The sequence below is a fragment of the Macaca thibetana genome, chromosome 19 (genome assembly GCF_024542745.1).
Source record: "Macaca thibetana thibetana isolate TM-01 chromosome 19, ASM2454274v1, whole genome shotgun sequence".
Lineage (NCBI taxonomy): Eukaryota > Metazoa > Chordata > Mammalia > Primates > Cercopithecidae > Macaca > Macaca thibetana.
In genome coordinates this window covers 14827146-14853343 of record NC_065596.1, presented here as the reverse complement: position 1 = coordinate 14853343, position 26198 = coordinate 14827146, and the positions used below count along the sequence as shown (strand labels likewise).

Here is a 26198-nt window from a genome sequence, read left to right as displayed (position 1 = left end):
ATGGATTGAAAATATCCAGAAAAAAAAAAATGCATGGGTCCAACTGTATTATGCATGTGCAGATATTTTCCCTTCTCATTATTCCCCAAATAATACAGCAAAACAACTATTTACATAGCATTTACTTTAAGTATTACAGTAATCTAAAGATGTTTTAAAGTATATGAGAGGATGCACATGATTTTCAAACAAATACAACATCATTTTATAAGAGACTTGAACACGCCTAAATTTTGGTATCCATAGGTGGGGGAGGGGTTACAGGAAGGGGGATTATCCTGAAACAAATCCCCCATAGATTCCAAAGGATGACTATATATGCCAACAACAACAAAGTACATAAATATATAAAGCAAATTAATAATAGATCTGAAGACAGAGATAGATTGCGATAAAATAATGGGGGACTTTAATACTCTTACTTTCAACAATGAACAGACCATTCAGACAGAAAATCAATGAAGAAACATTAGACTAGAACTACACTTTAGACCAAAACAATCTAACAACATACACAGAACATTCCATCCAACAGCAGCAAAATACATTCTTCTCAAGTGCACACAGAACATCATCCAAGATAGATCATATGTTAGGCCACAAAACAACAACAAAGCAAGTCTTAACAAATTTAAGAAGGTTAAAACCATATCAAATATCTTTTCTGACTACAGCTGTATGAAAATAGAAATCAATAATAGGAAGAAAATTAGAAAATTCACAAATAAGTGGAAATGAAGTAACACACACCTGAACAAGCAAAGGATTTAAGAGGGCAATTAATAGCAATAAATGCCTATATGAAGTAAACACCCTAACACTGTACCTTGAGGACTTAGAGGAACAACAAGAACTAAGCTCAAAGTTAGTAGAAGGAAGGCAATAATAAAGACCAGAACTGAAATAAACGAAACTAGAAAAACAACACAAAAAATAAAGGAACTGAAAAGTTTTCTGAAAAGATGAACAAACCTTTAGGTAGACTAAGGAATGAAGAGAAAAAAAAAAGGCTGGGCACAGTGGTTCACATCTGCAATCGCAGCACTTTGGGAGGCTGAGGTAAAAGGATCACTTGAGCCCAGGAGTTCAAGGCCAGTCTGAGCAACATAGCAAGGTCCTTATCTATACAAAAAATGTTTTAAAAAATAGCTGGGGCTGGGCATGGTGGCTCACACCTGTAATCTCACCATTTTGGGAGGCCAAGATGGGCAGACTGCTTGAGCTCAGGAGTCCGAGACCAGCCTAGGCAACACAGTAAAATCCTCTCTACAAAAAATACAAAAATTAATTGGGTGTGGTAGTGCATGCCTGTAGTCCCAGCTATTCAGGAGGCTGAGGTAGAAGGATAGCTTGAGCCCAGGAGAGAGAGGCTGCAGTGAGCCGAGATCATGCCACTGCACTCCACCTGAGCAATACAGCCAGAGCTTATCTCAAAAAAAAAAAAAAAAAAAGGGCCTCAGAAATACCACCACCCATCTACAACCACCTGATCTTTGACAAACCTGACAAAAACAAGAAATGGGGAAACGATTCCCTATCCCAGCACCTAATAAATGGTGCTGGGAAAATCTGCTAGCCATATGTAGAAAGCTGAAACTGGATCCCTTCCCTACACCTTATACAAAAATTAATTCAAGATGGATTAAAGACTTAAATGTTAGACCTAAAACCATAAAAACCCTAGAAGAAAACTTAGGCAATACCATTCAGGACACAGGCATGGGCAAGGACTTCATGACTAAAACACCAAAAGCAATGGCAACAAAAGCCAAAATAGACAAATGGGATCTAATTAAACTAAAGAGCTTCTGCACAGCAAAAGAAACTACCATCAGAGTGAACAGGCAACCTACAGAAGGGGAGAAAAGTTTTGCAATCTACCCATCTTACAAAGGGCTAATATCCAGAATCTACAAAGAACTTAAACAAATTTACAAGAAAAAAAATCAAACAACTCCATCAAAAAGTGGGCAAAGGATATGAACACACACTTTTCAAAAGAAGACATTTATGCAGCCAACAGATACATGAAAAAAATGCTCATCATCACAGGTCATCAGAGAAATGCAAATTAAAACCACAATGAGATACCATCTTACACCAGTTAGAACGGCAATCATTAAAAAGTCAGGAAACAACAGGTGCTGGAGACGATGTGGAGAAATAGGAACACTTCTACACTGTTGGTGGGACTGTAAACTAGTTCAACCATTGTGGAAGACAGTGTGGCGATTCCTCAAGGATCTAGAACTATAAAAACCATTTGACCCAGCCATCCCATTATTGGGTATATACCCAAAGGATTATAAATCATGATGCTATGAACACACATGTACACGTATGTTTATTGCGGCACTATTCACAATAGCAAAGACTTGGAACCAACCCAAATGTCCATCAATGATAGACTGGATTAAGAAAACGTGGCACATATACACCATGGAATACAATGCAGCCACAAAAAAGGATGAGTTCATGTCCTTTGTAGGGACAAGGATGCAGCTGGAAACCATCATTCTCAGCAAACTATCACAAGGACAGAAAACCAAACACCTCATGTTCTCACTCATAGGTGAGAATTGAACAATGAGAACACTTGGACACAGGGTGAGGAACATCACACACTGGAGCCTGTTGTGGGGTGGGAGGATGGGGGAGGGATAGCATTAGGAGAAATACCTAATGTAAATGATGAGTTAATGGTGCAGCAAACCAACATGGCACACGTATACACACGTAACAAACCTGCATGTTGTGCGCATGTACCCTAGAACTTAAAGTATGATAAAAATAAACGAATGAGTGAAAGAAAGAAAGAAAGAAAGAAAAAGAAAGAAAGAAAGAAAGAAAGAAAGAAAGAAAGAAAGAAAAGCAAGCAAGCCAAGTAGGCATGGTAGCACAAATCTATAGTCCTAGCTACTCAGGAGGCTGAGGTGGGAGGATCACTTGAGACCAGGAGGTCAAGGCTGCAGCGAGCCATGATTGCAGCACTGCACTCCAGCACAGGCAAGAGCAAGACCTTTTCTCAAAAAGAAATTAAAAAAGAACACTCAAAATCAGATATGAGAGAGGAAACATTACAACTGTTAACTACAGAAATATGAAGGATTGTGAGACTACTTGGAACAATTACATGCCAACAAACTGGATAACCTAGCAGAGATGTACAAATTTCTAGACACACACAACCTACCAAACACTAAATACTAAAAAGGAGAAAATCTGAACAGACCAATAATGAAGAAGGAGACCGAATCACTAACTAAAAACCTCCCATCAAACACACACCAAAAGGACTTGACTGCTTCGTGGTTGAATTACATAAGACATCTAAGAATACCTAAACCAATCCTTCTGAAATTAGTCCAAAAAACTGAAGAAGGATACTACAAAGAAACTTACAGGCCAATATCTCGAATGTATACAGATGCAAAAATCCTCAACAAAATACTAGCAAGCTGAATTCAACAGTACATTAAAATTATCATTCATGGCCGGGCGCGGTGGCTCAAGCCTGTAATCCCAGCACTTTGGGAGGCCGAGATGGGCGGATCACGAGGTCAGGAGATCGAGACCATCCTGGCTAACACGGTGAAACCCCGTCTCTACTAAGAAATACAAAAAATAGCCGGGCGAGGTGGCAGCGCCTGTAGTCCCAGCTACTCGGGAGGCTGAGGCCGGAGAATGGCGTGAACCCGGGAGGCGGAGCTTGCAGTCAGCTGAGATCCGGCCACTGCACTCCAGCCTGGGCTACAGAGCGAGACTCCGTCTCAAAAAAAAAAAAAAAAAAAAAAAAAAAAAAAAAAAATTATCATTCATAATGGTCAAGTAGGATTTACCCCTGGAATGCATGGACGGTTCAACATATGCAAATCAATGTGGTTAGTACCACATTAACAGAATTAAGTATAAGAACCATATGATCGGCCGGGCGCGGTGGCTCAAGCCTGTAATCCCAGCACTTCGGGAGGCCGAGGCGGGCGGATTACGAGGTCAGGAGATCGAGACCATCCTGGCTAACACGGTGAAACCCCGTCTCTACTAAAAATACAAAAAACTAGCCGGGCGCAGTGGCGGGCGCCTGTAGTCCCAGCTACTCGGGAGGCTGAGGCAGGAGAATAGCGTAAACCTGGGAGGCAGAGCTTGCAGTGAGCTGAGATCCGGCCACTGCACTCCAGCCTGGGTGACAGAGCAAGACTCCGTCTCAAAAAAAAAAAAGAACCATATGATCTTGTCAACAGATGCAGAAAAAGGATGAGACCACACCACTGCACTCCAGCCTGGACGACAGAGCAAGACTACATCTCAAAAAGAAGAAAAAAAAAAAAGGTGCTGAAGAACATTAACCAAAAGATTTTTTTTTTTTTTTTTTGAGACAAAGTCTCACTCTGTCCCTAGGCTAGAGGGCAATAGTGTGATCTCAGCTCACTGCAACCTCCACCTCCCAGGTTCAAGCAATTCTCATGCCTCAGTCTCCCTAGTAGCTGGGATGACAGGCGTGCACTACCACACCCAGCTAATTTTTGTATTTTTGTAGAGACAGGGTTTTGCCATGTTGGCCACACTGGTCTTGAACTCCTGACCTCAAGTGATCCGCCTGCCTCGATCTCCCAAAGTACTGGGATTACAGGCATGAGCCACCAAGCCCAGCCCCAAAAGATTTGTAACCTTAAATAAGTTGAGAAACATGCTCAAGTATCTTAGGGGGAGAGGGATCAAGTACTCCTTCCATTCATTTTTTTAAAAAACATTGAGCTCCCATTCTCCATGAAAGGCATCTGCCATAACCCATGGACCTGGCAGGGGCAGGGAGCATCAGCACTAAACCAGAATAGCATCGCAACATAGGAGGCACTTAGCAAGGTGTAGTTGGTGCAAATATACAAAAGAGGAGCGCAATTCTATTGCCAGGGTCCCTTCTTCAAATCAGTCACTTGTATGTGTGCTAAGAAATGCCCAATTCACATGAACAAATGACTCCAGATCCTGGAGAATAACAGTATAATCACCCCTCTTCCTGGGATCATGGTTGGTAAGCAGTATCCTGGGGTGCATCACTGGTACTAGCACAGGCTCCAAACTTCATGACAAAGACTCCAGGCCAACACTTGGAAGGGACAACACAAAGCATGGCACAGCAATACACATAAACTTCAACAAGACAGGCAGCCTTCCCAAATGGTACCGAGTGGAAAGTAAAGTTCCTCTTCAAAGTTTCCCTTCTTGTTAAAGAATAAATCATAAGTGTTAGAAATAATATTTTCTTTTAGGCAGGGTGCCGTGGCTCATGCCTGTAATCCCAGCACTTTCGGAGGCTGAGGCAGGTGGATCACCTTGAGGGAAGAGCGAGACCCTCTCATATCGTTTTATATTGTTTTATACTCAGTACCTGTTTTAAGAAGAAACAAGGAAGTGAAACCAAAGGCAGGCAGCCCAGCACCAGACACCAGACCCAAAACCAGACCCAAAACCAGGCTTGGGCCTGCCTGGCCTGAACCTAGTAGTTAAAAATCAACTCATGACTTAGCAACCGATGTTATCTACAGATTACAGACACTGTGTGGAAGAACACTGTGAAACTCCCTGCTCTGTTTTGTTTCACTCTGACTACCAGTGCATGAAGCCCCTGTCACGTACCCGCTAGATTGCTCAATCAATCACGACCCTTTCATATGAAATCTTTAGTGTTGTGAGCCCTTAAAAGGGATAGAAATTGTGCACTGAGGGAGCTCGGATTTTAAGATGGTAGCTTGCCGATGCTCCCAGCTGAATAAAGCCCTTCCTTCCAAAACTCGGTGTCTGAGGGGTTTTGTCTGCGGCTCGTCCTGCTACAACCTGAGGTCAGGAGTTCTAAACCAGCCTGGTCAATATGGCAAAACCCCGTCTCTAGTAAATACACAAAAATGAGCCAAGTGTGGTGGCAGGCGCCTGTAATCCCAGATACTTGGGAGACTGAGGCAGGAGAATCACTTGAACCCAGGAGGTGGAGGTTGCAGTGAGCCGAGATCATGCCACCGTACTCTAGCCTGGGCAACAAGAGTGAGACTCTGTCTCAAAAAACAAAAAAGAAATAACAGTTTCTTTTAAAGATTAACTTCCTTCACGCCTCCTTTCTTTGTGCTAATAACTCTTTGTTAGGCCCTATCCTATGTAGCCATTAGATATAAGGGAATGAGTACATTCTATGTCCTTGTACTTTAACCAAGATATTTGTTCTAGACATGCTCAGGCATGTCCCAACTCACAGCTTATGCCCCTTCCTTATTTGGAAATGTTATTACTTCTCTAAGTCTTTTCATAAGCAACTTCCTCTTTTCCTTTGTTCTCCCTTGCCTTTACCTTTAGGAAAGTTTTACGTTATTAGCCAGTCAGGTTTAGCTTAGATTGTGCAGTCCAGCTCCAGCCAATAAAGACAGGACACAGTAGCAGGGAAAAGCTCCATAAGGGATAAAAATTGCTTCCCTCCTTCGTTTGTGTGTCCTCTCACCATTGTTCCGTCTGTGAGGAGCACCCTTTCTGCAGAAAGCAAAATTGCCTTGCTGAGAAAATTCTTTGTCTGAGCGCTAGTTCTTCTCAGCACTGAGGAACAAGCATTTCTAGAGTAATAAGCGTTTTACTTATACAATCAGCAAGCCACGAAAGGTCAAAGGGCACTTACAAGAGACTTTCCACCCCAGTTCAAAGTGATCTCATCCTTTTCGCCAACTGTGTTGTAAATGGGGCACTAAGTCACTTTTGTGGGATCTTTCAGGATCCCTCCAACACACTCTTGCAATTACACTTGGAGAGGCTCATGAAATTAAAGGATTTATTACACTCATAGATCCTAGAGAGGGAGGCATGCCATGCCATGCAGGGGGCCATGCTGGAGGAGGACCAAAGCAGGAGGCTCTGAAAAGCAGGTAGGGAGCTGAGAGAGAAGCCTCCCTTGAGGGCAATTGCCTTTACTGGGGCTTGAGGTATAGTACTAAAGCAAAAGGCATTAGATAGCATTGGTGCATTTGAATGTTACTAGGTCATAGTCAGGGGAGGGCCAACAGAAGAACCTATAGCATAAGTACCTTATCATACTGGTACATCTTGTCACTTGAGCAGGGAGTTCACAGCCTGATTGTTAGAATGCTAAGGCATCAAGAAAATACGAATTTTTAAAAATGTATAATGTATTCAGGGAAGAATGACAATATGGAACCTGGAATGAAGACATCTGGTTGGATCCAGATGAAAGACATGATCTTAAACCCCTGTTATGATTTGGATGTGGTCTGTCCCCATCACAACTCCTATTGAGGCTTGGTCCTCAATATCACAGCACTGGGAGAAGGGGCCTAATGAGATGTTTGGGTCATGGGGGTAGAGCCTACATAAACTGATTAATGCTGTCAGGCAGAAGTGAATTTTAGCTCACACAGAACTGGATTAGTGCCCACAGGAGCTAATTGTTATAAAGCAAGGCTGCTGTTTGTGTTTGGTCCCTTTTGCACAAGCCTGCTTCCTCTTCTGCCTCTCCACCATGTTTTGCTGCAGCATGTGAGCCTCATCAGAAGCAGGAGAGATGCTGGGGCCATGCTCTTGGACTTTCCAGTCACTAGAATCCTGAGCCAAAGAAACCTCTTTTCTTTATAAATTACTCAGGTATTATATCATAGCAACAAAAAAGAGACTAACACAACCTAAGACACTTTGAGCCTCCCTTATCAGGGATATAGCTTGCCTTTTGGTTTCTGAGGAGAAAGCCTTCTGCTTGAAATTTGTGACAATCTCATTTGGTCCAGATACCTTGGAAGGTAATATATATTCTCCTCAAGACCCACACCATAATCACTTATTTTTATCACTAGAGTCTTAACTAGTCCAAAATCCAGGGGCAAAGATATACAACATAATGCATGAGAAAAAAGCTCACACAACAAAAAAATTCCAACTCTGATAACGTATCACAAGAAAACAAGGGAACATATATGGGACGGATTCTAAGGGTATTAGATCAAGAAGGTTAAAATGTAACATTAGATAGGCCCAAATTCACTGATATGGAACACTGATATGGTTTGGATCTGTGTCCCCACCAAATCTAATGTCGAACGGCAGTCCCCAGTACTGGAGGTGAGGTCTGGTGAGAGATGACAGGATCATGGGGGCAGATTTCTCATGAATGGTTTAGCACCATCTCCTTTCATACTGTTCTCATGAACTGGCCATTTAAAAGTGTACAGCACCTCCCATCATTCTCCCTTGCTCCTAGCTCCTGCCATATAAGATGTACCTACTTCTGCTTCACCCTCTGCCATGACTGAAAGCTTCCAGAGGCCTCCCCAGATGGAGAAGTCACTATGCTTCCTGTACAGCCTGCAGAACTATGAGCCAATTAAACTTTCTTTTTCATTCTGCAATTTAAAACTTTTAATTAAAAAAATAAACTTTAATGTTGAAAATGCAAACTTGGGGAGGGCAGAAAGATCACACACAAGGCTACCACTTCACACTTAGAGGGTTGCACAGTAGCTTGACAGAGGCGCTCCTCACTTCCCAGACAGTGGGGCGGCCGGGCAGAAGTGCTCCTCGCTTCCCAGATGGCGGGGCAGCCGGGCAGAGGCACTCCTCACTTCCTAGATGGTGCAGTGACCAGGCAGAGTCACTCCTCACTTCCTAGACTGGGTGGCGGCCAGGCAGAGGTGCTTCTCACTTCCCAGACAGGGCGCAGCCAGGCAGAGGCGCTCCTCACTTCCCAGACAGGGCGGCGGCTGGGCAGAGGCGCTCCTCACTTCCCAGACGGTGAACAGCCAGACGGAGAGGCTCCTCACTTTCCAGACAGTGGGGCAACGGGCAGAGGCACTCATCACTTGCCAGATGGGGCAGCGGCTAGGTAGAGGCGCTCTTTACTTCCCAGACAGTTGGGCGGCTGGGAACTTCTTTATAAATTACCCAGTCTCATGTATTTCTTTATAGCAATGTGAGAATAGCCTAATACAGGTACTTACTAGACATTTTGAATTTTACATATTAGCTAATGGACCACAGCATGATTCTAATAGCTAAACTGGTTAGATGACTGAAACTTGTACTCATGACCTAGCTAAATGGGTTAATATGTAAGAGCTTCCCTGGCTAACACAAAGGAAGGAATCCTGGACACACAGGAAGGTTGCACTGGATTTATCACATGTGATCTGCACAGCTTCCCTTCTTCAACCTACATTGAGGGCCCAGAAGACACCCTCTTCACAAAGCCATTCAGAAATAGGTAACTGAAGGGAGTACCTCCATTCTTGAAAAGTTCTGTTTATTCTCTTTTATACATTTGTTAAGACTATAGGAGATACAATCACTGAGATGAGTTCCCTGTTTCAATGGGGATGATGACAACCTTGAGTGCCAAAAATCAAGTGGGTAGCACTTAACTATCCAAGACAACGAGGCTACATCGAATGTCAAGGGCACACTGAATGTACCAATAATTGGAATGCTTTGGCCTGCAGAGATCATTGATGTTAGCAAACTGATCACATTTCGTCCCTAGGATGAAACCGATAAGCACCCTACTACAACAGGGATTAATAAATCTTGTTGTAATGCGACATATAATAAATGTTATACTTTGTGAGCCACAGTCTCTGTTACAAATACTCAACTCTGCCCTTATAGTATGAAAGAAGCCTCAGAAAATATGTAAACAGATGAATATGGTTGTTCTGTTCCAATTATAATTTACAAAAACACGTTGAAGACTAGCCATAGTTTGCCAATGTGAGTCTTGGAATATTGCTTGATCTATGTAACAAGAAATCTCAAGTCTAATGGCCAAAAACCTGATAAGAGTCACCACAGGAGAGATTCACAGCCTCTCATCAAATCACCAGACCTAGGTAACACACCACTCAGGATTGTGCAGAAGTCACATGGACTTTGGAGAATTACGGGGGACTATCATAACTTATATCAATTCTCCTGTTTTCCATCAAAATAGAGTCTTCAGAGGTTTTGATATTACACAAAACTTTGCAACACTCCATCACATTGATAACATTTTGTATATTAGATCCCATGAACAGGAAACAGTAAATAGTTTGGATACCTTTACAGGCTACAAAGTAGAGGATGGGAGATTCAAGAGCCAGCTAAATCAACAAAGTTGGTTTTGCTTTGTTTTGTTGAGACAGCGTCTTGCTCTGTTGCCCAGGCTGGAGTGCAGTGGTGTGATCATGACTCACCATAACCTCCACCTCCTAAGCTCAAGTGATCCACCTCAGCCTCCCAAGCATCTGGGATGACAGGTGTATACTACCACGCCAGGTAATTTTTTTTTTCTTTTAACCTTTTTTTGGTAGAGATGGGATCTTACTACCTTGGCCAGGCTGGTCTTGAACCCCTGGCCTCAAGCAATCTGCCTGCCTCGGCCTCCCGAAGTGTAAGAGTTACAGGCCTGAGCCACCATGCCCCATCCAATCAACAAAGATTTGAGGGTTCAGTTGTCTAGACTATATCAAGATATCCCCTCCAAGGTGTCACTCCTAATCAATGCTCCCCAAAATTAGGTGCAACACTTGGCAGACCTATATGATTCTTGGCCAGGCACAGTGGCTCACGCCTGTAATCCCAGCACTTTGGGAGGCCGAAGTGGGCAGATCACGAGGTCAGGAGATTGAGATTATCCTGGCTAACATGGTGAAACCCCATCTCTACTAAAAATACAAAAAATTAGCTGGGCGTGGTGGCACACGTCTGTAGTCTCAGCCACTCAGGAGGCTGAGGCAGGAGAATCACTTGGATCCGGGAGGCAGAGGCTGCAGTGAGCTGAGACTGCACCACTGCGCTCCAGCCTGGGCGACAGAGCAAGACTCCGTCTAAAAAAATAAAAGTAAATAAAATAAAATTCTTTAGACAGCATATACCACATTTCAATGTGCTTCAACCCATCTACAGAGTTGGTCATAATGCTTACAAGTGAGTGAACACCAAGTGATTGCAGTGCACCAAGCTCAGGCTGCAGTACAAGATTTGTAATCACTTGGTCAAAATAATCCACCAAATACAATGATACTCAAAGTATCCATAGTAAATAACAGTTGCTGGAAGCCTCTAGCAAGCACCAGTAGGAAAATCACAGCAGTAGTTCAGAATAAATATATTCCTTCTTCTGCAGGAAACTAGTCTCCTTTTGAGTAAATAATTACCACTGGGTTCAACATATAAGTTGTACATGGTACATCAAGTGACCAAGTGGCCTGAGCTATCTACCATGAACTTGAGGTTGTCTGACCCACAAAACCCCAAGTCTGGGGCAAATACAGCAGCAATCTTTCAACAAATGGAAATGGCACAGAAGACACTGAGCTCTAGAAGTTTCAGCGAGTACAAGTAAACTGCATCAACAAATGGCAAAGACTCAACACAAGCTCCATTCGCACTGCCTCATTTCCCTCAATCCATGCCTGTGGCTTCCTGAGGTATTTCTTATGCCTATCTGAGACAAGGCTTGTTTACAGATGTGTCTGCACAATATGCTAGCACCATCCAAAAGTGGGAGCGCAAACACAACAGCTCAGCTGAACAATGATGCCAAAAGACTGTAATATCTTTCAGATAAGAATGGCATCCCAGTGGCAGAACTTCTCACAGTATATTTGACTATCTGGGTCTGGAGGACATGGCCAGAAGGACACGTAAACAATGATCCATGAGCAGTTGCTAATGGTTTCACTGAATGGCCAAGGATGTATATGGAACAAGACTGGTAAGTCTAGAAATACATACATGGATAGATCTCTCTTAAAGGACATGGGCTGTGAAGATATTTGTGTCCCACGTAAATAAATGTCCAGCAAAGGCAATCCACTAGAAATAAGACTCTTAATAATCAGCTGGACAAAATGATACTCTATATAGAAGTCAGTTGCTTTCCCCTGCCACCCCAATGTTTGCTCCATAGGCCCTTGAATAAGATGGCCATAAAAACAGGGATAAAGGCTACTATGGCTCAACAGTATGGACTTCCATTGACCAAAACTGATGCAGCTAACGCTACTGCTAGGTGCTTAATCTGCTAAAAGCAAAAACCAAAACTGAATATATAAGGGCATTAATTTCTTTTTTCTTTTCTTTTTGGGGGGAGGTGGACAGGGTCTCACTCTGTCACCCAGGCCAGAGTGCAGTGGCATGATCACAGCTCACTACAGCCTCAATCTCCTGGGCTCAAGCAATCTTTCTGCCTCATGCTCCTGAGTAGATGGGACTACAGGTGTATATCACCAAGCCTGGCTACTTTGGGGGGCTTTTGGGGAGCGTGGTTTGATTTTTTGTTTTTGTAGAGATGGGGTTTCACCATGTTGCCCAGGTTAGTCTTGAACCAAGGGCATTAATTTCTAGAGTGACCAGTGACCAGGGGAGCCATCTGGTGGCAAGATGATTACACTGGACCACTCCTATCATGACGGTGACTAAGATTCATCCTCACTGGAACAGACTCATGTTCTGGATATGGATTTGCCAGAAGCCTAACTACTAAGTAGAGAGGCAAATCCATATAGGATTTGTATAGAGACAGATTTGTATAGGCCAGAGGCAAATCCACTAGGCTTCTGCCTATACAATGCACCATCCATGCACTCACAAAATGCTTTCACTGTAGTCACAGCATTCACACAATACTGTCTTTCATCGAGGAACCCATTTCACTGCAAAGGAAGTGCAACAGTGGGAACATGTCCCTATCATCAACTGGTCTCACCCACACACCCCATCACTCAGAAGCAGCTAGTCTAAATGAAAGGTGAAATGGCTTACTGAAAATTCAGATACAGGGCCAACTGGGAGACAACCTCTGAAAGAATAGGATTCTGTTTCACAAGACACAGTGTATGCTCTGAATCAGAGATCATTAGATGCTACTATCTCACCAGTCAGAACAAACAGGCTCAGGAATTGATGGGTGAAGGCAGAATTAGCTCCATGACAAAAATTTTGCTTCCAATCCCAGCAATGTAGAGCAGTGTAATTTGGAGATCTGAGTCCATAATGGGGAATGCTTCCCAAGGGGCAACTATTTGGTCCCAACACATTGGAAAGTGAGATGAACATCTGGCCCTTATGAGTTTCATATCCATTAAACCAAGAAGAAAAAGAAAAATAAGGAGGTGAGAGGGAATAATCTATTAACTGAAGGGATTAATCTCAATTACCAAAGGGAAACTGGGGTACTGCTGTACAACTGAGGCGAAAAGGAAGACATCTAGAACCTCCTAGCACTTCCATACCACTTAGAAAGATTAACAAAAAATTACAATAGAAAAAAGGCAGGAACATGGAGGACCAAGATCCTCTCACAATGAAGATTTGAGTCATTCCATCAGGTACAGAACCCAGAGCTGCTGAGTTTCTGGATGAGGGCAAGGAAAATACAAAAAATGTTCACTGAAAAAGTAAAACCATGGATATCAACTATAACTTCAAGATCAACGACAGACAAGAACTTCAGCAGTTTGGCAGGTTTTGTGTTTTTGCTTTTTTGAGACGGAATCTCTCTCTGTTGCCCAAGCAGGAGTACAGTGGCGCAATCTCAGCTCACTGCAACCTCCACCTCCCAGATTCAAGCAATTCTCCTGCCTCACCCTCCAAAGTAGCTGGGATTACAGGTGCCCACCACCACGCCCAACTAATTTTTGTATTTTCAGTAGAGACAGGGTTTCACCATGTAGGCCAGACTGGTCTCAAACCCCTGACTTCAAGTGATCCACAAGTCTCGGCCTCCGAAAGTGCTGGGATTACAGGCATGAGCCACCACATCCAGCCCCGAGTTTTCTCTTTGATTTTTATGTATACATGTTAGTTTCTAAGCATGTATTCATATAAACCAACCATTTACTTCTCTTTTCTATCTTATATATGTTCCTAAAGGTTAAATTTATATATATATATATATAAATTTTTTTTTTTTCTTTTTTGGAGACTCAGTCTCTCTCTGTTGCCTAGGCTGGAGTGCAGTGGTGAGATCTTGGTTCACTGCAAGCTCCGCCTCCCAGGTTCCCGCCATTCTCCTGCCTCAGCCTCCCGGGTAGCTGGGACTACAGGCGCCCGCCACCACACCCAGCTAATTTTTTTTTTTGTATTTTTAGTAGAGACAGGGTTTCACCGTGTTAGCCAGGATGGTCTTGATCTCCTTAACTCGTGATCAGCCCACCTCAGCCTCCCAAAGTGCTGGGATTACAGGCATAAGCCACCGCACCCGGCCTAAATTTAAAATTTAGTCTTCAGGTAACAGAATATTCAAGGAGAATATGACAAAATTTCAGTAGAAATTAACATGGCTTCAGGCGTGGTGGCTCACACCTGTAATCCCAGCACTTTGGAAGGCCAAGGCTGGCACATCACCTAAGGTCAGGAGTTCGAGACCAGGCTGGCACATCACCTAAGGTCAGGAGTTCGAGACCAGCCTGGCCAACATGATGAAACACTGTGTCTACTAAAAATACAAAAATTAGCTGGGCATGGTGGCACACGCCTTTAATCTCAGTGTGGGGAAAAGAAAGAGAGATCAGCCTGTTACTGTGTCTATGCAGAAAGCAGACATAAGAGACTCCATTTTGTTCTGTATTTGAGATGCTGTTAATCTGTGACCCTACCCCGAACCTTGTCCTTGCAAGAGACATGTGCTGTGGTGACTCAAGGTTTAATGGATTTTGGGCTGTGCAGGATGTGTCTTTGTTAAACAAGTGCCTGAAGGCAGCTTGCTGGTTAAAAATCCTGCCTGTCCCCGGGCAATGGAACATCTCGGTGTGAGACCCCATTGTATGCTGTTTACTGAGATAGGAGAAAACCGCCTTACGGCATAAGGTGGGACTTGCTGGCGGGACTTGCTGGCACAATGCTAAGAGGTTTGTGGAGATGTTTACATATGCATATCAAGGCACAGCATTTTCCTTTGAACTTATTCATGTCACAGAGATCTTCGTCCATATGTCTTACTGCTAATTTTCTCCCTAAAATGATCCTATTGTCCTGCCACTCCCTTATGTTTAAGATGGTAAAGATAATGATCAATAAATACTAAGGGAACTCAGAGACCGGTGCCAGTGTGGGTCCTCTGTATGCTGAGCGCCGGTCCCCTGGGCCCACTTTTTCTTTCTCTATACTTTGTCTCTGTGTCTCATTTATTTTCTCAAATCTCTCGTTCCACCTAACGAGAAACGCCCACAGGTGTGGAGGGGCAGGCCATCCCTTCACTCAGCTACTCGGGAAGCTGGGGCAGGAGAATCACTTGAACCTGGGAGGCGGAGGTTGCAGAGAGCTGAGATCGCACCACTGCACTCCAGTCTGGGTGAAGGAGTGAGAATCCATTCCAAAAAAAAAAAAATTAATATGACCTGTGATGAGGGGCTGTGCACCTTCTCACTTAGGGGTGAGAAATTCTCCCTTCAATCTTGTTAAGTGGAAATGCAGACTTAATCATTACAAGAGAATCAAAGTGTGTGTAGATGGGCACATGTGGATGCTGACTAGGCAAAACGGTGAACATGCCAGTTACCAATTTATCCATCTCAGCTCCAAATTCACCATCACTATCTGCTGTGGAACAAAGGGCTGTATTCTTTAAGCATTTATCTTTTAATGGAACATGTTAAGCTTTATCATGTTGCATTATAAGATGGAAGGGAGGCCAGGTGCGGTGGCTCTCGCCTGTAATCCCAGCACTTTGGGAGGCTAACGTGGGCGGATCACCTGAGGTGAGGAGTTCGAGACCAGCCTGCCCAACAAGGCGAAACCCTGTCTCTACTAAAAACACAAAAAATTAACCAGGCATGGTGGCAGGTGCCTGTAATCCCAGCTACTTGGGAAGCTAAGGCAGGAGAATTGCTTGAACCCAGGAGGCAGAGATTGCAGTGAGCCAAGATCACACCACTGCACTTCAGCCTGGGTGACAAGAGCAAAACTCCGTCTCAAAACAAAACAAAATAAAAAATTAGCTGGGCATGGTGGCGAATGCCTGTAATCCCAGCTACTCGGGAGGCTGAGGCAAAAGAATCACTTGAACCCGGGAGGCGGAGGTTGCAATGAGCGAAGGTCATGCCATTGCACTCCAGACTGAGCAACAAGAGTGAAACTCTGTCTCAAAAAAAAAAAACAACAACACACAAAACCTGCAGGTAGTTTCGAGGAGCTGAGCACAGCCTCCAGCAACAGCCAGCAACAAGTCCTATAGCTGCAAGGAAATGAATTTTGCCTTTTGACTGAATGTGGAAATATACTCTTCCCTAGGCAGAGGTTGCAGTGAGCCACTGCACTCTAGCCAGGGCAACAGAGCAAGACTCTATAGCCAAAAAAAAAAAAAAAAAATTGTACTGTAGGTTTCAGCTAAGGCAATTAGATAAGACACAGCATGCTTATCAAATTCGTAGATGGACTATACAATTTGATGACTGATAGAACTGGATTCAAAATTACTGTCACAGGCTGAAGTGATTCACCGAATAAACAGGATTTTTATTTTTAAAAAGGAAATAGAATATACAACACAAGAATTAAACAACACTCATATAAAATGTCTCACACGTAAAACATAAACCAAAACGCTACACTACTGGCCAGCCGCAGTAGTAGTTCAAGCTTGCAATCCCAGCACTTTGGGAGGCCAAGGTGGGCAGATCACTTGAGGCCAGGAGTTCAAGACTAGCCTGGCCAACATGACGAAACCCCATCTCTACAAAAAAATACAAAAATTAGCCAGGCGTGGTGGTGCATGCCTGTAATCCCAGCTACTTCAGAGGCTGAGGCATGAGAATCACTTGAACCCAGGAGGCGGAGGGTGCAGTGAACTGAAATGGCATCACTGCACTCCAGCCTGGGCAAGAGAGGAAGAATCTGTCTCAAAAACAGGGTGGGGGGGCACGGGGAGAAAGAAAAGAAAGAAAGTAAGAACACTATACTTCTGAAAATATATTTGAGTATTCTTATTCAGGATGAAACTGAACAAGACACTGACTGTCTTTTTGAAAACAAGTGGCTTGCGGTTAAAACTAAAATCTATCTTCAGATGTAGCAGCAGTAAAACAAACAAACAGAAAAAGAAACAAAAAACAAGTTAAAGTCTGTTCCTTATTTCTTTCCAGAATAATTTTTACACAACTTTACATCGATTCAGAAACTGCCAAATGGTACAACACCTATGGATGGGAATTTATAATATCCAGCAAAATTAAACGTACATTTGTCCTCTAACCTAAAATCCAGTATTAAAGGTTTAACCTGATAATACACTTATAAAAATGTTAACTACATATAAAGAAGTTCATTTACTGCAGGTTACTCATGGATGCTAAAATAATTAGTAGAAAGGTTGCTGGGGAACAAGATATTCCAGGTATCCTGCAAGGGATGGTGGCTCATGCCTGTAATCCCAACATTTTCTGAGGTCGAGGTGGGAGGATCACTTGAGCCCAGTAGTTCAAAGCTGCAGTGAGCTAGGATCGTGACACTGCACTCCACCCTGGGCGACAGAATGAGTCTCAAAAAAAAAACCCAAAAAAAACCCCACAAATATATATATGCAAATATAGAGTTATAGAGATCTCTCTCTTTCTCTCTACATATCTATGTGATAGATACATTCTCATATAAATATATAATATATATGTGATATATATATTCCGGGTGTCAAAATACCAACCCACATATTACTCTCTTTTGTGCTGATGACATGGTAAAAAGGTATGAGGGAGGCACATCTCACACAAGAGTGTGAAAACTCAATCAGCCCACAAAAGGATCTCGCATATTACTTTCTTATCCAAAAGGAAAAGGCTATCTTTAAAATAAAGTGCTCTGGCCAGGCGAGGTGGCTCATGCCTGTAATCCCAGCACTTTGGGAGGCCAAGGTGGGCAGACCACGGGTCAGGAGTTCAAGACCAGCCAGCCTGGCCAGCATGGTGAAACCCTCGTCTCCACTAAAAATACAAAAATTAACTGGGCCCGGTGGCAAACGCCCGTAATCCCAGCTACTTGGGAGGCTGAGGCAGGAGAATCACTTCAACCCGGGAGGCGGAGGTTGCAGTGAGCTGAGATTGCGCCACTGCACTCCAGCCTGGGAGACGGAGTGAGACTCTGTCTCAAAAAATGAATAAATAAATAGATCATTCTACCATAAAGACACAGACACACAAACGTTCAATGCAGTGCTATTCACAAGAGCAAAGACATGGGATCAACATAAATGCCCCTCAATGACAGACCAGATAAAGAAAATGTGGTACACATACACCATCGAATACCATGCAGCCATGAAAAAGAACAACAAGATCACGTCTTTGGTGAAAACATAGAGAGCTGGAGGCTATTATACTTAGCAAACTAAGGCAGGTACAGAAAACGAAATACTGGCAGTTGTGTGCTAGGTCACCAAGATGTCGTTCCCAAAGTATACTCCGTCACGCCTGGCCACTCTGCCCTCGATGCTTGACCTGGCCAACTATATGACATGTCCCTGGAAACCGGGAGGGCACAAGCTAAGCAGTTGGCCATAAGAGCCCAGTTTCAGCAGGAGTACCTGCTCCAGTACAATGACCCTAACCACCGCTCGTCGAAGATCCTGCCTTGATTAGTTGGACCTATGCAAGATCAGCAAATGTCTATCCTAATTTCAGACCCACACCTAAAAACTCACTCCTGGAAGCTCTATGTAGAATTGGGCCCCTCTTCTTCTGGTATTATGTTTTCAAAACTGACATGGATAGGAAAGAAAAACTTATCCAGGAAGGAAAATTGGATAGAACATTTAACATCTCATATTAAGTCTGGCAATGATGACTATATATATTCTTGCTTAAATAAATCATCTATTAATCATTAAAAAGAAAAGAAAACCAAATACCACAGGCTCTCACTTACAAGTGGGAGCTAAATGATAAGAACTTATGAATACAAAGAAGGAAACGATAGACACTGGAGTCTACTTGAGGGTGGAGGGCAGGAGGAGGGAAAGGAGCAGAAAAGATAACCACTGGGTACTGGGCTTAATACCTGGATTTCTTTACCTATGTAACAAACCTTCACATGGACTCCCAAACCTAAAATAAACGTTAAGAAAAAAAAAAGAGGCCGGGCGCAGTGGCTCAAGCCTGTAATCCCAGCACTTTGGGAGGCCGAGACGGGCGGATCACGAGGTCGGGAGATCGAGACCATCCTGGCTAACACGGTGAAACCCCGTCTCTACTAAAAAATACAAAAAACTAGCCGGGCGAGGTGGCGGGCGCCTGTAGTCCCAGCTACTCGGGAGGCTGAGGCAGGAGAATGGCATGAACCCGAGGAGGAGGAGCCTGCAGTGAGCCGAGATGTGGCCACCGCACTCCAGCCTGGGTGACAGAGCAAGACTCCGTCTCAACAAAAAAAAAGAAAAAGAAAAAACAAAGGAAATCAGTATATTGAAGAGATATCTGCACTCTCGTTTGCTACAGCAGTATTCACAGTAGCCAGGATTTGGAAGCAGCCTAAGTGTAGCTCAACAGATGAGATGAATGGATAAAGAAAATGTGTGTGGTACACATATACAATGGAATACTGTTCATCCATAAAAAACAATGAGATCCAGGCCAGGTGCGGTGACTCACACCTGTAATCCCAGCACTTTGGGAGGCTGAGGTAGGTGGATTACTTGAGCCCAGGAGTTTGAGGCCAGCCTGGGCAACTGTGAAACCCCATCTCTACAAAAAATACAAAAATTAGCCAGGTGTGAGGCCGGGCGCGGTGGCTCACGCCTGTAATCCCAGCACTTTGGGAGGCCGAGGCGGGCGGATCACAAGGTCAGGAGATCGAGACCACGGTGAAACCCCGTCTCTACTAAAAATACAAAAAATTAGCTGGGCGCAGTTGTGGGCGCCTGTAGTCCCAGCTACTCGGGAGGCTGAGGCAGGAGAATGGCGTGAACCCGGGAGGCGGAGCTTGCAGTGAGCCGAGATGGCGCCACTGCACTCCAGCCTGGGCTGGGCGACAGAGCGAGACTCCGTCTCAAAAAAAAAAAAAAAAAAAAAATTAGCCAGGTGTGGCGGTGAGCAGCTGTAGTCCCAGCTACTCAGGAGGCTAAGGTGGGAGGATCACTTGAGCCCAGGAGGTGGAGGTTGCAGTGAGCTGAGATCGCATCACTGCACTCCAGCCTCAGTGACAAGAGCTCAAACTTTCCTCAGCTGCTGCCAAGGTGCTCCGTCCTCCCGAGGACCGCGTTGCAGTGAGGCCCTCACTTCATCTGGCAACTAGCACTGCATCCAGCAGCACCAGCCCCATACTGGCCCACGACATGGCCTCCATCTCCAAGCTCGCCTGCATCTACTCAGCCCACATTCTGCACGAGGACGAGGTGACCACCACGGAGGATAAGATCAATGGCCTCATTAAAGCAGCCGGTGTAAATGTTGAACCTTTTTGGTCTGGCTTGTTTGCAAAGGCCCTGGCCAACGTCAACATGGGAGTCTCATTTGCAATGTAAGAGCTGGTGGACCTGCTCCCCCAGCAGCAGGTGCTGCACCAGCAGGAGCTCCTACCCCCTCCACAGCTGCTGCTCCAGATGAGGAGAAGAAAGCGGAAGCAAAGAAAGAAGAATCTGAGGAGTCTGATGATGACATGGCCTTTGGTCTTTTTTCTTTTTTTTTGAGACGTGGTCTCACTCTGTCGCCCAGGCTGGAGTGTACTGGCGTGATCTCAGCTCACTGCAACCTCCGCCTCTTGGGTTCAAGCAATTCTCTGCCTCGGCCTCCTGAGTAGCTGGGATTACAGGTGCCTGCCACCACGCTAGGCTACTTTTTTTGTATTTTTAGTAGAGACAGGGATTCACCATCTTGGCCAAGTTGGTACAGAACTCCTGACCTTGTGATCCACCCACCTCGGCCTCCCAAAGTGCTGGGATTATAGGCGTGAAACACCGTGCCTGGCCTGGCTTCGGTCTTTTTGACCAAACCTCTTTTGAAATGTGTTCAATAAAAAGCTGAACTTGAAGGAAAAAAAGGAGGGGGGGAGCAGGGAGGAAGGCAAGAAAAAAGACAAAAAAGGAGATCCTGGCCAGGTGCAGTGGCTCACGCATGTAATCCCAGCATTTTGGGAGGCCGAGGCAGGCAGATCACGAGGTCAGGAGATCAAGACCATCCTGGCCAATATGGTGAAACCCCATCTCTACTAAAAATACAAAAATTAGCTGGGCGTGGTAGCGTGTACCTGAAAACCCAGCTACTCAAACGGCTGAGGCAGGAGAATTGCTTGAACCAGGGAGGCAGAGGTTGCAGTGAGTCGAGATCGCGCCACTGCACACCAGCCTGGTGACAGAGCGAGACTGTGTCTCAAAAAAAAAAAAAAAAAAAAAATAGAATGAGATTCTGTCATTTTCAACAACATAGATAGAACTAGAGGACAGTACATTAAATGAAATAAACCAGGCACAGAAAGACAACTTGGGCGTGGTAGGTGGTGGTTGCCGTGAGCCAGTATCAAGCCACTGCACTCCAGCCTGGGCATCAGGGCAACATCCTGCCTCAAAAAAAAAAAAAAAAAGCTTGAATAGAGCTCAGATCCAAAAACACTCCGTTATATTTTAGAACAATTTGGAGAATTTTCATTTATTATACAGAGCAAATATTAGATAATATTATTTGTAATTTTCTTGATGCAAATAGAATTACGGTTTTAGTAAGACAACACTCTTATCATTGAGTCAGGTATTACCCACTACTTAAATGTCGAGCTTTTACCATCCTGGCTAACACGGTAAAATTCCATCCCTACTAAAATACAAAAAATTAGCCGGGCATTGTGGCACGCACCTGTAATCCCAGCTACTCGGGAGGCTGAGGCAGGAGAATCGCTTGAACCCGGGAGGCGGAGGTTGCAGTGGGGTGAGATCGCGCCACTGCACTCCAGCCTGGGCAACAGAGCGAGACTCCCTCTCGGAAAAAAAAAAAAAAAAAAGAAATGTCGAGCTTCATCTCTGCAATGAATTTCCCATTTACTCTCAAACAGTTCACCATAAAATGTATTTACGAGACAGCAACCACACAAAACGCTAAATACAGGTGCAGCTACAATGGATACTTATTCGTCGTACTGGATGGTCAACATACCCATAGGTTTAAGTTTTTTCGAAAGAAAAATGCAGAAAAAATACACTTAGTACATTCATCCTGTTAACGGTAAATTCGATTATTGTAGTATTTGTGTGTAAACCCTCCACCCTTTCTTCCAGGAAGCCTGGTTATGAAGCTCTTTGGAGACGTACAGGGCTAGGAACTTCAAATGAAAAGAATAGCTGAGTATTCTTAGCTTTCTTTAGTAGAAAGACTCGCGGTCTACAAACGTTTATATGCACATGCAGAAATACGCACACCCTAAGCTAAGAAAGCACCTTTCTACCTGAACGTAAAGTGTCCATAAAAAATATACAGGTTTCGCAAAGGCAAAATGCCAAAATCTCACAGGAAACACTCGTTTGCATAAAAAAGGAAGCACCTGCCCGCTTGAACCAACTTTCTCCCAGTGCTCACCCGAACACGGTGGAGTTGCCAGGTCCGTGGGGCTGCAGGGATCTTGGGGACGGAGTCAATCAAACGCGAACAGCAAAATTCTTTCTCCTCTGAAAAACAATTCACAAAGGTTGCCTTGGAGACTTATGTTTTAGGCCTCAGAGTCCTTGGACACTTTTGAAGACGGGAACGCATGGCGGAAAACATCCCTCGGACGCGCCCATACTGCACTTCCCACCCAGCTCCTCTAGGGGACCCAAAGTCCGAATGGCCTCTCCGACGTGGCCTCGCCCGATGGCTCCGCGGCTCCCGCGGACGCGAGTGGAGTGGTCCGGACCTCTCGAAGGAGGATCCTCGATTACCCTGGGTCGATTGTGACCTCTGCCACCCCGCGAAACAACGCCCAACCCACTAGTCTACACAAGCCTCACCAAAGTAGTGAACGACCAGACGACACAAAGAAAAAGGTGGCTCTGAGGCAATAGGCGCCAGCGACTAAAAGAGACAGCTGGCGCGCCGCTAACGTCACTTCCGCCGGAGCATTGGGAGGGGCGTGCCTCGTTGCGTGGGCAGTTGGACAGGATGGAACTCTTTAGGATTCTAGTTTCCCTCCGCGTGGGTGCGGAGGTATCAAGGGGTCGGCTCAGTGCGTGGGTCGGCAGAGAGAAATGGGCCCACGGGACAAGGTGGGGGTTAAATCCGGGATGTGGGCGGGGCTGTGGGCGGGGCCCATGTCCGGGGGCGGGGCTGGATGTGGGACCAGACCCACCGGTTGGCTTCCGTGACGGAATGGACCGGGAGGGCGAAACGTCGGGGGATGGACTCGCCCCTCAGGATGCTCATTAAAAACTTTCCCCACGTTCCTGGACCCCTTTCAGGATTCTCTCCAGTTGATAACCTGCCAATCCACAAAATGGCCTGCTTCCTCCATTCGATCACGTCTTTAGAACTTTATTTTCTCTTATTCCTTTTTATTTATCTGACCTTGCTAAATTCTAATCGTTGATTCCTCTGCGTTTTCAATGTATCGATACTTTCTGTAAATATTGCCTTTTTTTTTTTCTTTTCTTTCTTTCTTTTTTCTTTTCTTTTTTTTTTTTCTTTGAGGCAGGGTCTGGCTCTGTTGCCCAGGCTGGAATGCAGTGGTGGGAGCATGGCTCACTGCAGTCTCGACCTCTCCAGGCTCAAGCCATCCTCCCATCTCAGCCTCCCGAGTAGCTGGGACACGGGCACACCACCACGCCCGGCTAATTTTTGTATTATTATTATTATTATCATTATTATTATTATTTTGTAGAGACAGGGTCTAACCATGTTGCCCAGGCTGGTCTGGAACCCCTGGGCTCAAGCGATCTGCCCACCCTGCGCTCCTGAAGTGGGATTACAGGCGTGAGCCACCACGCACCATGCCTGGCCTTATTGTATATTTTTTTCTTCTTCAACTATGTATTTGTTACTATTTCTCATATCTTATCAAATTATTCAAAGCCTCCCATACTACATTGTGAAATACTACTGATACCAGGCATTCTTATTCTGTGCAAAAAAAAAAAAAGAAGACGACGACTGTTGGACTTGTGGTAGAGATTTAGTTGAATCTTTGGGTTATATTGGTATCTTTATAATACTGAGTCTTCCAGCCGGGCGCGGTGGCTCAAGCCTGTAATCCCAGCACTTTGGGAGGCTGAGACGGGTGGATCACGAGGTCAGGAGATCGAGACCATCCTGGCTAACATGGTGAAACCCCGTCTCTACTAAAAAATACAAAAAACTAGCCAGGCGAGGTGGCAGGCGCCTGTAGTCCCAGCTACTCGGGAGGCTGAGGCAGGAGAATGGCGTGAACCCGGGAGGCGGAGCTTGCAGTGAGCTGAGATCCGGCCACTGCACTGCAGCCCGGGCAACAGAGCGAGACTCCGTCTCAAAAAAAAAAATAATAATAATAATAATAATACTGAGTCTTCCTATGTGTGAATATACAATATCTCTCTATTTAGGTCTTCTTTAAATTCTTTCAGTAATGTTTTGAAATTTTCAGTTTACAAATATTTTACCTCTTGGAGTAAAGTTATTCCCATGTAACTTATTTGGATGCTTTTGTAAAAGGGATGACATTCTCAGTTTCCTTTTCTGATTGTTCATTGCTGGTGTATAGATACAAAACTAATTGTCATCTCTTGATGTTGTACTGTGCAACTTTACAGAATTTATTACAAGCTCTACTAGTTTTCTTGTAGATTCTTCAAAATTTTCTATATATCAAATATCACCTATAAATATACTTTTATTTGTTCTATTCTAATTGGGAAACCTTTTATTTTACTTTCTTGTGTGATTGCTCTGGCTAGAATTTCCTGTAGAGGCTGGGTGCGGTGGCTCATGCCTGTAATCCCATCATTTTGGGAGGCCGAGGTGGGTGGATCACCTGAGGTCAGGAGTTCAAGACCAGCCTGACCAACCTGGTGAAACCCCGTCTCTACTAAAAATACAAAAAAATTAGCCAGGCGTGGTGGTGGGCACCTGTAATCCCAGCTACTCAGGAGGCTGAGGCAGGAGAATCACTTGAACCTGGGAGGCGGAGGTTGCAGTGAGTGGAGATGGTGCCATTGCACGCCAGCCTGGGTGACAAGAGCAAAACTTCATTTCAAAAAAAAAAAAAAGAAAAGAAAAGAATTTCCTGTAGAATGTTGAATAACAAAAGAGAAATCAGACCTCTCTTCTTCCTGATCTTAGGGATAATTTTTAGGCATTCACTATTGAACATGATGTTAGCTGTGTTTTTGTACGTGCATTTTGTCTTGTTGAATAAACTCCCTTCTATTTCTAGTTCTCTTAATTTTTTATTTTTTTATTTTTTTGAGACAGAGTCTCGCTCTGTCACCCAGGCTGGAGTGCAGTGGCACGATCTTGGCTCACTGCAACCTCCACCTCCAGGGTTCAAGCAATTTTCTGCCTCAGCCTCCCAAGTAGCTGGGATTATAAGTGCCCACCACAGCTGGCTAATTTTTTTGTATTTTTAGTAGAGACGGGGTTTCACCAGCTTGGTCAGGCTGTTCTCCAACTCCTGACCTCATGATCCACCTGCCTCAGCCTCCCAAAGTGCTGGGATTACAGGCATGAGCCACCACGCCTGGCCAGTTTTCTTAATTTTTATCAAGGAAAAGTGTTGAGTTTCATCAAATGCCTTTCCTGCATTAGTTGAGGTGATTCTGTGGGATTTTTTGTCTTTTGTACTAATGTGAAGAATTACATTTTTAAATTTCCTTTTGTTGAAGCAACCTTGCGTTCCTGAGATAAATCTCACTAGTCATGGTGTATAGTGCTTTTAATGTGCTGTTGGATATGATTTACTAATATTTTTTAAGGATTTTTGCATCTATATTCATGAAAGATAGTCTCTAATTTCTTTTTCTTTTTTTTTTTTTTTTTTTTTTTTTTTTTTTTGAGACGGAGTCTCGCTGTGTCGCCCAGGCTGGAGTGCAGTGGCCGGATCTCAGCTCACTGCAAGCTCTGCCTCCCGGGTTTTTACGCCATTCTCCTGCCTCAGCCTCCCGAGTAGCCGGGACTACAGGCGCCCGCCACCTCGCCCGGCTAGTTTTTTTTTGTATTTTTTAGTAGAGACGAAGTTTCACCGTGTTAGCCAGGATGGTCTCAAACTCCTGACCTCGTGATCCGCCCGTCTCGGCCTCCCAAAGTGCTGGGATTACAGGCTTG

The 26198-nt window shown here is 44.4% G+C and overlaps 2 protein-coding genes and 3 pseudogenes across 10 annotated transcripts in view; 3 read left to right on the top strand and 2 right to left on the bottom strand.

Moving 5' to 3' along the window:
- Nucleotides 1-23076, bottom strand: part of ZNF560 (zinc finger protein 560) — a 37836-nt gene extending 14760 nt beyond the window's left edge. Inside the window, exons 1-2 of one of the 2 annotated variants that reach the window (XM_050770199.1) lie at nt 22919-23076; nt 22509-22597 (exon numbers count right to left, since the gene is read on the bottom strand). The gene's annotated coding sequence lies outside the window, so the exon portion shown is untranslated. Of the gene's footprint in view, nt 1-22508; nt 22821-22918 lie in introns of those variants that run through there. The other variant, XM_050770200.1, reaches the window with a different exon arrangement.
- PIN1 (peptidylprolyl cis/trans isomerase, NIMA-interacting 1) overlaps nt 1-26198 on the top strand; it is a 429836-nt gene that overhangs the window by 94115 nt on the left and 309523 nt on the right. The gene's annotated exons all lie outside the window — the stretch shown is intronic.
- LOC126943678 (uncharacterized) lies at nt 17671-17759 on the bottom strand (annotated as a pseudogene).
- Nucleotides 18393-18780, top strand: LOC126942844 (NADH dehydrogenase [ubiquinone] 1 beta subcomplex subunit 4-like; annotated as a pseudogene).
- On the top strand, nt 20279-22972 carry LOC126943289 (60S acidic ribosomal protein P1-like; annotated as a pseudogene).